The sequence below is a fragment of the Peromyscus maniculatus genome, chromosome 6, assembly GCF_049852395.1.
Source record: "Peromyscus maniculatus bairdii isolate BWxNUB_F1_BW_parent chromosome 6, HU_Pman_BW_mat_3.1, whole genome shotgun sequence".
Classification (NCBI taxonomy): Eukaryota; Metazoa; Chordata; class Mammalia; order Rodentia; family Cricetidae; genus Peromyscus; species Peromyscus maniculatus.
In genome coordinates, this window is record NC_134857.1 from 70,143,604 (window position 1) to 70,157,861 (window position 14,258).

At 45.5% G+C, this 14,258-nt stretch overlaps 1 pseudogene; it reads left to right on the top strand.

Moving 5' to 3' along the window:
* The first annotated feature begins 233 nt into the window (after positions 1 to 233).
* On the top strand, positions 234 to 1,192 carry LOC102910741 (glutathione S-transferase Mu 1 pseudogene; annotated as a pseudogene).
* The last annotated feature ends 13,066 nt before the right edge of the window (positions 1,193 to 14,258 follow it).

Genomic DNA, 14,258 nt, shown 5'->3' on the forward strand with positions numbered 1-14,258 from the left:
TGATGAGGTCTTGGAAGTCTGGCTTAGGTTGGGTTTTCAGTGCAGGGGTCTGGGAGTTAGGATTGTGTAAAATATCTGCTATAGACCAAACATGCTTGTAATTCTAGCACTTGGGAGGCCGACAGGGGAATGCCATGAATGTGAGGCCAACCAGGACTAACATAGCAAAACCCTGTCTCAAAAAACAAATCATTCAACCCTGCTGAAGCCAGTCTGAGAAGACCAGCACCAGCCACAGCACCAGCACCATGCCTATGATACTGGGATACTGGAATGTCCGCGCGGTCTGATTCACCCCATCTGCATGCTCCTGGAGTACACAGACTCAAGCTATGAGGAGAAGAGATACACCATGGGCGACGCTCCTGACGTTGACAGAAGCCAGTGGCTGAATGAGAAGTTCAAGCTGGGCCTGGACTTTCCCAATCTGCCCTACTTAATTGATGGGTCACACAAGATCACCCAGAGCAACGCCATCCTGTGCTACCTTGCCCGCAAGAACAACCTGTGTGGAGAGACAGAGGAGGAGAGGATTCGTGCCGACATTGTGGAGAACCAGGTTATGGACAACCGCATGCAACTCATCATGCTCTGTTACAACCCTGACTTTGAGAAGCAGAAACCAGAGTTCTTGAAGACCATCCCCGAGAAGATGAAGCTCTACTCTGAGTTCCTGGGCAAGCGGCCCTGGTTTGCAGGGGACAAGATCACCTATGTGGATTTCCTCACTTACAATATCCTTGACCAGCACCCTATATTTGAGCCCAAGTGCCTGGACGTGTTCTCAAACCTGAAGAACTTCTTGGCCCACTTTGAGGGCCTGAAGAAGATCTCTGCCTACATGAAGACCAGCCGCTTCATCTCAACACCTATATTTTCAAAGATGGTCCACTGGAGTAACAAGTAGGCCCCCGCTACACGGGCTTTCATAAGGAGGACCAGTCCACACTGGGGATCCTCCAGGCCCTGGGGACGGCCAGCCTTCTGCCCTCAGCCTCCCTGATCTCACTTCCTTCTCCTTCCCACCACCTTCTCCAGCTTTTCAGTCTCCTCAGCTCAGACCCTGGTCAAGCCCATGCAGTCTCCATCTCCCCACTTCCTTTCATCAAGACCCCTTCTTCATTTGTGCCCCAACCCAACCACACAGTCCTCTTCCATGACCTGATGCCTGCCCTGAACTCTGCTCCCTAGAGTTATCCTTAAAGGTCAATACTGTCTCAAGTTCCCCAGGGGAGGGGCTGTCCCAGGCCTTCTCATCGCCAATAAAGCCCAAAACACACTTAAAAAAAAAAAAATCACGGCAGAGTATGTAGTTCAGGGTTGTAGATACAGGGAAGTGGGGGGTTTAAAGCCTGCCCCAGGGAGGCGTTAAATGGCCATCTGTGAAGTGGGTAGAGACGAAGCAGAATGAGCAGGACAGGGGCTCAGATAAGAAGTCCAGGGCTAGCTTAGTTATTCTCTATTGCTGTGACAAGGCACCATGGTAGCTAGGATTGTCTTTGGGCCACCAACCAGCTCCCAAATAAAGACATGGAGACTTACTTTTAATTATGAATGCTCAGCCTTAGCTTAGGCTTATCCCATTAGCTCTTATAACTTAATCTAACCTGTTTCTACTCATCTACGTTTTGTGTTGGGGCTTTTTACCTTTCTTTCATTCCGTATGTCCTACTTTCCTGCTTCCTCCATGTCTGGCTGCCCCTGCCATCTCCCTGCTGTCTCCTTTTCTTTCTTCCCCAAGTCTAAACTCCTACTACGACTTATTCTCCCTGCCGAGAAGTCCCACCTATGCCTCCTCCCTCGCTATTCAGCTTTTTATTAAACCAATCAGGTACCTTAGGCAGGCAAGGTGAAACAGCCACACGTCTTCACATAATTAAACAAATAACCTATAACTCACCATGGCCAAGGAGAGTTACAGAAGAAAGAGTTTATTGGGGCTTATGGTTCCAGAGGATGAGTCCATGGCCATCATGGTGAGGAGCGTGGCAGCAGGTAGGCAGGCATGGTGCTGGGGCAGTATTACATCTTGAGACACAACAACCAGGCAGAGAGAGAAAGAGCTCACTGGGAATGGCGTAAGCTTTTGAAACCTCCAAGCCCACATCCAGCAACACATCTCCTCCAACAAAGCCACACCTCCTCATCCTTCCCAAACATGTCTACCAACCAGAGACCAAGCATTTCAACATATGAGCCTATGGGGGCCATTCTCATTCAAACCACCACAGGGGCCAAAGAAAGTGTGTTACACAGGATTGTTTAGATGAACAGAACTGATGGACATACATGTGATGTGTGTGTGTGTGTGTGCGCGCGCGTGTGTACACATGCATGCATGCATGCATGTAAGGGGGCTTACTAGATTGGTTTTCACAATAGGATCTGTGTACGCCAACAATGGCCATCTCCTCTGAGGAGACTGTGAACCTGGTAACTGCTCAGTCCACAAAGCTGGATGCCTCAGCAATCCCAGGCTTGCGCTGAAGCCCTGGAAGATTCTTGGAAAGTCTCTGGCTGTCCACTCAGGTTGAAGAAGCTGGAGCCTGTCACTGAATAACGGCGGCAGCCACCGCAGCAGCAGCAGCAGTGACAGATATACTTACCCACAAGAAGTGGCAAGCAGCGCAACCTTTTCCTCTGACCTCTTTATGTCCGAGACAACTGTTAAACAGTGCTGCCCACCCTGGGCAAAGGTCTCTCCTGGGTTCATTCTTGCTGGAAATGACCTTGCAGACACTGCCCACTGAGACATGCTGTGTGATTGATTCCAGGTCCTGTCAAGTTGACAATCACCACAGAGATGGAGGTGGGACATTTGCTGGTGTGGCACTGACTTGGGAATGAGTGTCACATCTACGAACAAGTCATCTTTCCTTTGTTCTTTTTAGTTCTAATTTTTGTCACTTAATAAAGATTTCTAATGTTCTTCACAGAGGGCTGAGGCTTATTTATTCCCATATATAGTTAATAATGACTTACCATCATCTTAAAGCATTGGTATCTTAAGACTGGCTTTCCTCCCAGAGCTGAGGGGCTGAAAGACAGCTATCAGCAGAATGCCATTTTATCGTTGAGCCAAATGCTCCAGATTTTTTTTCAAGCTTACCATCCAGAGCAGCAGTTGACTGTGTGAGTGTGTGAACAGCAAATTTAGCCTGTCTGGGCACCCTTCTTCAAAGACAGGGCCGCTGGAGCCCCAAAGTTGTAGAAGCTGTGACTGACTGCAGGGGGCGCCCTAGTCACACCTCCCATGACTGACTGAGGCAAACAAGCTGCCTAGAAGGGTCTCTGTGGGTTGCTCAGTCCTGTTAAAATGTAGCTTAGCATCAGCTGCATGGCCGAGACCACATTCTGCCCAGGACTATTTGATTTTACATATTAGTGACCCTCTGTTTAAACTTAACCTCATGTCCGTGCCCCAGTGATGGACTTGGGGGTCACAGGGACCTTCCCAGTATGGCTACACTGAAGAAGTCTTTCTCCACCATTCACTCTTTCCTAACTATCTTTAATTAGTATGTTGGAGATAGGTGCCCGAGCCTGGCAGGTTAGGGCTGCCAGGACCCAGGCTTTCACCCTCAAATCTCCAACAACAGCCTTTCCTATCCATTTTATCAGTGGTAGAAGGGCAACACAGCCCGGCCCCGCCACTAGTATCCCAAGGAGTTCCCTCTAGTGACCACCACTCAGGTAAAGCCAGACAGTGCACTGTTTAGATCCAGGGGTGAGAAACATTCGACTCCCAGGCAGATTCTATCCGTTGTCACTGAAGCAGGCAAGCGTAGGGAATAGTTTAGCAGTCTGGGACTCCACTTAGTCTGGGCACCGGGCAGCCTTACCCACACACCCTATGAGCACACAGCGCTCTCCAAATAATACACCTGGCAACCTGTGACTATTCTACGACTCCACCTGCATCGAGCTGCACCCCTCCCATTCTCCAAACACGGAGTAATTGTCTCCCCTCCTAACAGCTATCAAGCTCAGATAGTTTTTTACTCAGTCACACTCATTATAGTCCAGGGTAAGGGAGTTGATCTAGCCTCGGAGAGTTTAGGGTGCCTGTACGGCAAGGTAGTGCCTTCTATGGGAAATTTTGGAAAGAAACCCTTATTTCGGGACTTGTTTGTCATCTTATAACTATGTCATTTGGGAGTGCACATGATTTCAGTCAGATGCATTATGGGAAGGAACATGTTCAGTAGAGAAAAGGCTATGTAACTTACACCTGTCAATCAACAGAGAACTGCCCAGAGTATGTCCCTCAGTACCAGCCCCTCCATCCTTTAGACCACTTAGCTCCCACCCACACTGCCCACTGCCCCTCTTGACAGCACATTTCTTTCCGATCAGCGCCATCGCTTGGCTTTGAATGAAGTCGCCTTGCTACTTTGCATCTGTGTGGGCCTTTATTTCATTCTTGAACAAGATGCCAAGATCGGGAGACATTCGGTCCAGACGCCGACCGGTGATGACCTCATGCCCCATGCTTTTCCTGTCTTTCTATCCTGCCCCGGTTTCATTCTGTCTTCTCAGTTGTATGAAGTAAGCAAGAAGAATACTACTGGCCCGGGTTCAAATGCAGAAGCTGGTGCTTGAGAGGTTTAGGGACTTGGCAAAGGAGGGCCGTGGAGCCACCAGGACCTTGGCAGAGCCACACCGCTCCCCTTGGTTTGCTTACCATGTTAGATCTCTGGTCTCCATTCTTCAAGGTCTCCTGTCAGCCTGGAAAGTGAACATAAAGCTGAGTGTTCGGCACACCCGTCACCCCAGCACTGAGGACATGGAAGCCGATCTGGAACTCAAGGCCCACTGCTGATAGGTATCAAGTTCAAGGCCAGCCTGGTCTACATGAGGACCTGTATCAGAAAGAGACTGATTTGGCAGGGTAGGACAGGAAATGAGCCAAAAGACAGGCTGCAATGCCCCGGTCACATTTATGTTAACACGATCAAGTGTTTTACCCATTTATTACAAAGCCTTGGGATACTCGATGAAAGAGGGTCTCAGAATAGCCAGTCTCCCCAGCCAGGTGGGCCCGAGAGAAGGCTTCTTCACCCAGCATCTCCGTCACCAGAGTATTCACTGAGCAAGGACTCAGCTTGCCTTCCCAAGCCAGGAACAGCCACTCAGGTTGGGACTGACCTTTTCTGAGTTCACAGGACTATGAATATATCAAATCTCCACTACAAAGAGCTTTTTGAAAGATAATTTACGTTGATGGTCATTTCTTCTGCATAAAAACAATACCTGTCTTAGTTGAAAATTCCACATATGCACAGATCATTTTTTAAAATGTTGCTTCTTTTAACATCTAGAAGCACAAAAATCAAACAAGTTTTGGTCTCAAGTTCTCAGGCGTCTTTTTATAGAAGATAGGGTCCTCTTTCTTGTAGTGAAACAGGCAATAAGTTTAGGGGTCAGGAGAGGAGTGAGCCAGCCTGGATTAAAGAATGAATGCGCTTTGTTCTGGCAACATGCCGCATAAGCTACCAATAAAAACAACAAAGCAAAAATAAAAACATGCTAAGAAATTTCTTTAAATACTGAATAAAAATTTTAAAGTACTGCTGGGCAGTGGTGGTGCATGCCTTTAATCCCAGCACTCAGCTGGAGAGATGGCTCAGAGGTTAAGAGCACCGACTGCTCTTCCAGAAGTCCTGAGTTCAATTCCCAGCAACCACATGGTGGCTCACAACCATCTGTAATGAGATCTGGCGCCCTCCTCTGTATACATAATCCCAGCACTCAGGGAAGCAGAAGCAGGCGATCTCTGCGAGTTCAAGACCAGCCTGGTCTACAAAGTGAGTTCCAAGACAGCTAGAGCTATGGAGAAACTCTGTCTTGAAAAAAACAAAAACAAATTATTTTTAAATATCTAGATATGCATAGTTGATCTGCTAAGAAAGAAAGAACATCTCTCCAAAGCCAAAATAAATCTGTGGTAGTTTGAATGTAAATTGGCCCCCATAGGCTCACAGGGAGTGGCACTATTAGGAGATGTGGCCTTGTTGGAGCAAGTGTGTCACTGTGGGGCGGGCTTTGAAGTCTCCTTTTCTCAAGCTGAGCTCAGGGTGACACTCGGTCCACTTCCTGTTGCCTGTGGAGCAAGATGAAGGACTCTCAGCTCCTTCTCCAGCACCATGTCTGCCTGCATGCCACCATGTTGCACTGTGATGATAATGGACTAAACCTCTGAAAATGTAAGCCACCACCCCAATTCAATGTTTTCCTTTATAAGAGTTGCTGTGGTCACGGTGTCTCTTCGCAGCAATAGAAACCCTAACTAAGACAAAACCAAAACCACGAATTCAGAGTTCAAATCCCCAGAGTCCAAGTAGAAGTTGGGTGCTGCAGGGTGTATCTGTAATTCCAGTGCTCCTCTGGGGAGACAGGAGGTGCAGACAGGAGATCCTAGCAAGTTGTCGGGTCAGCTAGCCTGGTGTGCACAGCGTTTAACAACAGAGGCCCTGACTCAAACAAGGTAGCAGATGAGGACCCACACTAGAGGCCGTCCTCGAACCTCCACACAAAGTGGCTCACGCACACACAGGAACAGACAAACACATCCACCTCGACCCTCACACACACACAAATACCCACAAACATACACATGCAAATAAACACACACATACACAAACACACATGCACATACCCATAAATACATGTTACATATACAAGCACAAACACACACACACACACACACACACACACACACACACACACACACACACACAATTTAAAAGGGGAAAAGCACAGACTTAGAGGCTGAACCCACTGGCCTTCTTGGTTTCACTGCCAGGCTGAAACTCCAGCCGGGCCTGGTGCCCTTCTCAGCTGTAGAAGTGGTTGTTACGCCTTCCATTCAGATTGACGTCCGCCCACGGGATGGTGAAAGAATGAACTAGAAAGAAAAACCTGTCTCATAAAAGAACTTAGCTTTGAAGAAAGAGATAAAAACTTCTGGAAATGACCCCTAGGTGTCGAGCTGGCCCCTCAAAGCACTGTTGCTAAGATCCCCACCTGCTGCATAGTCCAAAACTTAAAAACTTAGGAGCATGAAGCAAAATCTTGACCTTTGTGTTTATTGGTTTAATTTTGTTTTCTAATATATAATTTATTTTTAGTTTGTGTGCATTGGTGTTTGCCTGCATGTATGTCTGTGTGAGGGTGTCAGAAGCCCTGGAACTTTAGTTACCGACAGATGTGAGCGGCCACGTGGGTGCTGAGAATTGAACTCAGGTCCTCTGGAAGAGCAGTCAGTGCTCTTAACTGCTGAGTCATCTCTCCAGCCCCTAGTTTTTGGTTTTGCTTTAGCATTTTGAAGCAAGGCTACCCTCTGTAGCCCAAACTAGTCTAGAACTTGCTATGTCGTCCAAGATAGTCTCAAGCTAATTTTCCTCCTGCCTCCGCTGTTGCATGAATCCTAAACAGTCCTAATAAAAACCTGGAGCCAGATAACGGGGTAAATGCTGAAAGATCAGAGGAAACAAGCCACACCCACTTCTCACCTCACCAACTCCTCCACAAATCCTCAGACTGAATGTCTGAGTCCTCAGCCGAAAGGGTCTCTAGTTCCTGTCTCCTCACGCCTTACATGCCTTTCTCCACCCAGCCATTTCACGTCCTATCTCAATCTTCCTAGTGCTGGGATTAATGGCGTGTGTGCTTTCCAAATACTTGGGTTAAAGGTGTGTGCCACCACTGCCTGGCTCTGTTTCTCTTCTAGACTGATCAATCTCATGTAGCCCAGTGTGGCCTTGAACTCACAGAGATCCAGACAGATCTCTGCCTCCCGAGTGCTAGGATTAAAGATGTGTGCCACCACTGCCTGACCTCTATGTTTAATCTAGTGGCTGGCTCGGTCCTCTGATCTTCAGGCAAATTTTATTAGAGTACAACAAAATATCACCACACTCAGCCTCTCAGGCTGTCTCAGTGCTGAGACTGCGGGCATATACCACCACACCTGACGAAATAATTTTGAGTTTGGAGTATCCAGATGCATTAAAAAGTAATTATTTCGACGGGCGGTGGTGGCGCACGCCTTTAATCCCAGCACTCGGGACACAGAGGCAGCCGGATCTCTGTGAGCTGGAGGCCAGTCTGGTCTCCAAAGTGAGTTCCAGGAAAGGCGCAAAGCTACGCAGAAAAACCCTGTCTTGAAAAACCAAAAAAAAAAAAAAAAAAAAAATTAAAAAATAATTATTTCTTTATGTCTAAATAAAATTCCACGGAGTTTCATCCATCCCTCTAGGTTGGCTCATTTCTCTGGCAATTTTGAATTGATCAGCAATAAATATGGATGTGCAGGTATCTCTGTGACATGTGACTTAGAGTCTTTTGAGTACATGCCCAGTGAGAAGTTTAGCTGAATCATACGGTAGATACACTTCTAGCTGTTTGAGAAACCTCCACACTAGCTTCCATGGCTGCTGTATCCGTCTGCATTGGTACCAACAGTGACTACCTGTTCCCGCTCCCCCACATCCTGCCCCCAAACCAGCATCTGCCACCATTTGTTTCTAGATGGTAGCAGCTCTGGCTGAGGTGACATGGAAGCTCAGGGCAGTTTCAATTTGTGTTTTCCTGATCGCTAAGGATGTTCAATGCTTTAAAAATAATTATTTGCACAAGGCGGTGGTGCACACCTTTAATCCCAGCACCTAGGAGGCAGAGGCAGGCGGGTCTCTGTGAGTTCGAGGCCAGCCTGGTCTACAGAGCAAGATCCAGGATAGGTACCAAAACTACACTGAGACACCTTGTCTCGAAAAACAAACATACAAACAAAAAAAATTTATTAGCTGCTGCTATCAGCAGCATTGATGGAGGATTTTTTATACATTTGTAATAGATAGAAATAAACCAGAAAAAAAGAAGAAGAAAAAGTGGTGGAGGAAAAGGTGAACACTGCAAGAATACTCAAAAGGGCTGAGAGTTGCAAACACCAAGAATGGCTTTGCATAGTAAATGGAATAGAACAGCTCTGAACTATAGCTTACTTTTCCTGGTTTGGTCTGACAGAATGATTGAATGCTTTTGAACAAAAATCAGAGCCTTAAAAACAAGGATTTGGTGAGATTGTAAAATGGTGTGCCACTTTGGAAAAACAGTTTGGTGGTTGGTTAAAATGCAAAACATTGTTACTCTGTTACTCAACAATTCTACCCTTAGGAATATATCCTCAAACTACTGAAAATGTGCACCTATGAAACATGTACATGAAGGTTTACAGCAGTGTGTTGCTAATAGTAAAAAAGTTAAAACAACTCAAATAGCTATCAAATACTGGAGAGAAATAAAATGTGGCTTATTCATACAATAGAATATTATGAAGACATAAAAATGAATGAGAAACTGACAGATTAAATGACTTTGGTGAACCTTCATAACTTCATTTGTAGATCTTTCCATTTCTAATTTATAAATACATTTGGGGTTATAAATTATAAATGTACTGCCTCCTGTCAACATTGTATACTTCTATTTGATGATTTCTGTGTCAAACATTATATGGAAATGTTTCCAAGTATTTTCTGTATTAACTGTGAATGAATAGAACAAAATAAATTGCCTGTGATGGAAAAAAAAAATTTATTAGGACTGTCTGTTCAGTTCGTGGACCCGTTTACCAGTTGGCAATCTTGGTTTTGGTGTCCAACTTTTGCAGTTCTTTATATATTCTGTGTATCAACCCTTGTCTAAAGTATAGCAGGCAAAGGGTCCTTGCCACTCTGTGGCCGTCCACTGTGCTGGGAGTTTCTTTGTGGGCAGCTCTTCAATTTCCTGTAACAGTTTTTGCCAACTCTTGGGGCTATCTCCTGTGCTACTGTGTTCTATTCAGGAAGTTCTTGCCTGCTCGTTTATTCTGTGCTGTGGAATAATCTTTCTGTACACTGTGAACGTGTGTTGCTCTCATTGTTCATAAAAAGCTGCTTGGCTGGTGGCTAGGCAGGATTTCTGGGCAGAGAGAACACTGAGGAGGAGAAGAAGAGCAGAGTCTGAGGAGACGCCATGAGAGGCAGAGTGAGCAGGACGGGAAGCAAGCACATGAGGTGAGTGAGCCTCGGGGCAGCACATAGATGAATAGAAATGGGTTAATTTAAATTACAAGAGCTAGCCAAAAACAAGATTAAGCTCTCAGTCAAGCCTTTATAATTAATATTAAGTCTCTGTGTGGTTATTTGGGGAGTGACTGGCAGGACAGAAAAGTCTGCCTACAATTCTGAAGTGTTTCAGGTTTTAAAGTAAGACAGACTTTGAGTTGATTTTTGTGCAGAGTAAGAGAAGTGGACCCCATTTCATTTCCTTCAGGTGGATATCCATTTCCTAAAGGATCAGACCTCTAGTGTAGCTTCACAACTTATAAGGACAGCACCAACAAACACACCACCACAATAAAAACGACAGAATGTGAAAAAGAAGCCGGATGTGGCGTTACACTTCTAATCCCAGCACTTGGAGATGGAGGAAAGAAGATGTGGAGTTCAAGACTCGTCTGGACTATGCGGAAAGTAGGGGAAACAGAGGCAGAGAGAGACAGAGAAAGAAAGAAGCAAAATCAGATTCACAAAGATTTCTGCACTGAACTGCCCCTGTAGGGGCTGTGTGTGGAGTGCTTGCTTAGCATCCACAGAGCCCCAAGTTCTGCCCATTGTTTGAAGTTGGGTGTATGTGCAGTTAGATTCAGGCAAGGGTCCCAGGTTGGCAGGTACCCTGTTAGGAGAGCAGTGTGTACACAGGCCAAACCAAGAAGAGTTCCAGGTCCCTAACCTGGCCTTAGAATTCCCTGCCTCACCTGGGATTCATCAAACTCTGCCTTTAAAAAATATATATACATGTGTATGATAGATATGTATTTCTGAAAGACAAACATGAGAGGGGAAATGTATAAAAATTACCTTGATATTAGAAAGTAACAAAGTTGGAAGACTCCACTTCCCACATCTAATTTCTTGATGGAAACATAACAATAATTAAACATGGTGTTGACATAAGGATGGTCAATAGAACAAAACTGAGAATCTGCTAACAATCCTTTACGCTTATGGTTGACTTTTGACAAGGTTATCAAGACAAATGAATAAAGAAGGAGCATTTCAGCCAACAGTGCTGAGCCAACTGGACAGCAATGTTCACAATAATTAAGCTGGATCTGTTTTTTCACCCTGTCAGAGTCCAGCTCCAACCTATCGAAGGGTTCTTCAGGAGAGGAGAGAAGAACGAAGTTTAAGATAGACATATAGGTGTAGAAAAAGACAGAGACAGAGGATAGCTTCGGGAGGGCCCTGGGTCAACACCCACTCGCCTCAACTTTAATCATGATGAGGTCTTTATACATCAGCAAGGAGAGGAGCAAAAGACATCCCCCTCTCAAGGTTGAGGTATAAAGTACCAACAAGTGTAGACCCTTCAAAACACCTGGAAACCACGCCCTTGGCCAAATCATCCTATTATGCAGCCCTGCTGGGTAAAGCAAGCTCAGACAGTCTGACAATGAGAAAGGCCTTACTAGGGAGTCTCTGTGGGCCCCCATATCACCCCAATGTAGAAACTATAACAGCCCTAATGTAAGAGTTAGCTCTATAAAAAAAAAAACTTAGAATAAATTATAGAACCCACAAGTCTTTGGCTAGCTATGTGTGGTAGTGTAGGTGGTATGATCCCAGCACTCTGGATGAGGCAGGAAGATTTCAGTAAGTTCAAAGTCAACATGGCCTACATAGTGACTTCCTGTTCAGCCTGGACTTTGTCTCAAAAGACACAAACACAGAGCTGGACAATGGCTCACTGGATAAAGATCCCCCACTCTGTAAACATGAAGATCCAGCACCCACATGAAAATCCCCATGGTTTCACATGCCTGCAAGCCCAGCACCAAAGGAGGGAGAGACAAGAGCTTGCTGGCCAGCTGACCCAGCCATGAAGACAAGCTCTGGGTCTGCTGAGAGATCCTGTCCCAAGTCAATAAGGCAGACAGCAACAGAGGAAGACACCAAAGGTCTTGCTCTGGCCTCTGCATGTGTGCATACCAGCACACCCACACCAAAAATAAAAGGACAGTAAGAATCCATTTGGGGGCTGGGAGGACCAGCTTAGACAGAACGCTTGCTCAGCATGCATGGCACTCTAGTGAACCTTAAGCTTCAAGAAAGTGGAGAGTCCATGCAGATTCATCCCTAGGGGCTGAGGCAGGAGGATTCCCATGTGTCTGAGGCTAGCCTGTGCTACAGAGTAAGATCCCATCTGAAAAAGAAGTAGAGTAGGGGCGGACCTTAAGCTGGAGGAAAATATTTGCAAACTTCCTATCTGATAAATAACTCATACTTTATCAAGGAGACAGCCAGCCATTAACTCTATGGACAGAGGGTTTGAAGACAAACTCTTCCAGGAGATATACAAACACCTAGTAGTTGTGTGACTTTTCCAGGGGAATTATGAACAAATTTCTATTCACACCAGACAGAGCACCGACAGCAGACTAAAACAGCAATTTCACCCAAGCTCAGCTTGATGAACTCACGAGTTTATTAGGGTTACTCATCAGAGCATGGGAGACTAGAAGCCCACGTCAGCTGTGGTGATTTACAAAAGCTGTATCCCCAAACTCTGAGCAACTTACAGGCAGCTTCAGCAGTCTCCTCCAGCCATTCTGACGGCTTCCATAACCCTGGGGAGGTTTGTGAGTCATGTAATGTTCTAAGTAGTCCAGGCCTGTGAAGTGTATTAGCTTCCTTATCCTTAGGAACCTCTTTCCTCCCTCCAGGAGGAAATACATCAATTCCTTAGGGAAATGCTAACCAAAGGCAGATTGAGATCACATGTTGGGGCTGGAGTTGGCTCAGAGGTTAAGAGCACTGGGGGCTTTTCCAGAGGTCCTGAGTTCAATTCCCAGCAACTGCATGGTGGCTCACAATCATCTATGAGATCTGGTGCCCTCTTCGGGTTTGCAGGCATACATGGAAGCAGAACACTGTATACATAATAAACACTTATATTTTTTAAAAGCTATTAAAAAAAAGAAAGAAAGAAATGACACATCACCTCCACAGTGTAGAGATCCAGGCTAAACGGAAACCATAGAGTGACAGGTCAAAGTCTCATACTGTGACGGTCAGGAATCTGCTTGATGCCTTTCATATGAGACCAAGATAAACCAGACCCATTCTAGTGTGAATGAAAACTGCTTTTGTCCTGGTCACTGTATTAGTCCAGCCTCTCTGGCCCAAATCCCAGGGTCTTGTGACCAAGTCTCTAACCAGTCATACTTAGCATAGTCCTGGGTCAGTCTGCCTCTGGCGTCACAGTCCCTTACGATCAGTTCTCACCCATCTGCAGTGGATTTGCCCAGCCCAGGTGGTGATCCTCAAAAAGACATTAACAAGTGTTGGAAGGGATGTGGAGAACCAGTACCCGTGCACAGTGCAGATGGGGATGTAAAGTGTTCCCAACACTCGGGAAGCACTTTGGCAGCCCCTCAAAATGTTAAACATAGGATTATCATCTAACTCAGAAATTCTCCTTCTAGTTCCCTCTCACAAGGAAAAAAAATGAAAATATCTACAAGAAGAGATGAAAACATTTCCATTCAAAAACACACAAACATTCATAGTGGTGTGATCCAGAATTCCAAAGACTAGAGATGATGAAACATTTCAGAAACAGATAAACAAATGTGTTGCATCAGCACGTGGAACACTGTTGTGGAATCTCCAGGATACTTTCATCTACTGGTGTATATGCTACAGCATGGCTGACCCTCAAAGATGTCCTGTGATAGCAAAGAAGCCACTATAAAAGATCTTGTCTTGACACTAGGTGTGGTAGTCCATAAGTATAACCCCAACACTGAGGATGCTGAGGCAGGAGGATTGCTAGTTTCAGGCTAACCTTGGCAGTTTAGCAAGACTGATTTAAAAACAAACAAGTGAAAGTCATATGATTCCACTAACGTAAAAGATGTAGAATAGGTAAATCTATGATTTCACTCGTTGGTTTTTGAATCAGTCTTGCTAAACTGCCAAGGCTAGCCTGAAACTAGCCTTGGATTTTATCATATTTCCACAAAGCTGGGGGTTTCATTTTAAGTTATTTGTTTTAGTTTGTTATTTGTGTTGGATTTTTGTTTTGTTTTGTTTTCCGAGACAGGGTCCTAGACCTTGATCTGTAGATCAGGCTGGCTTCGATCTGCCTGCTGTGATTAAAGGCAACCCACATAGTACCACAAAGGAAAATAAAGAAGAGGAAAGCTGGTG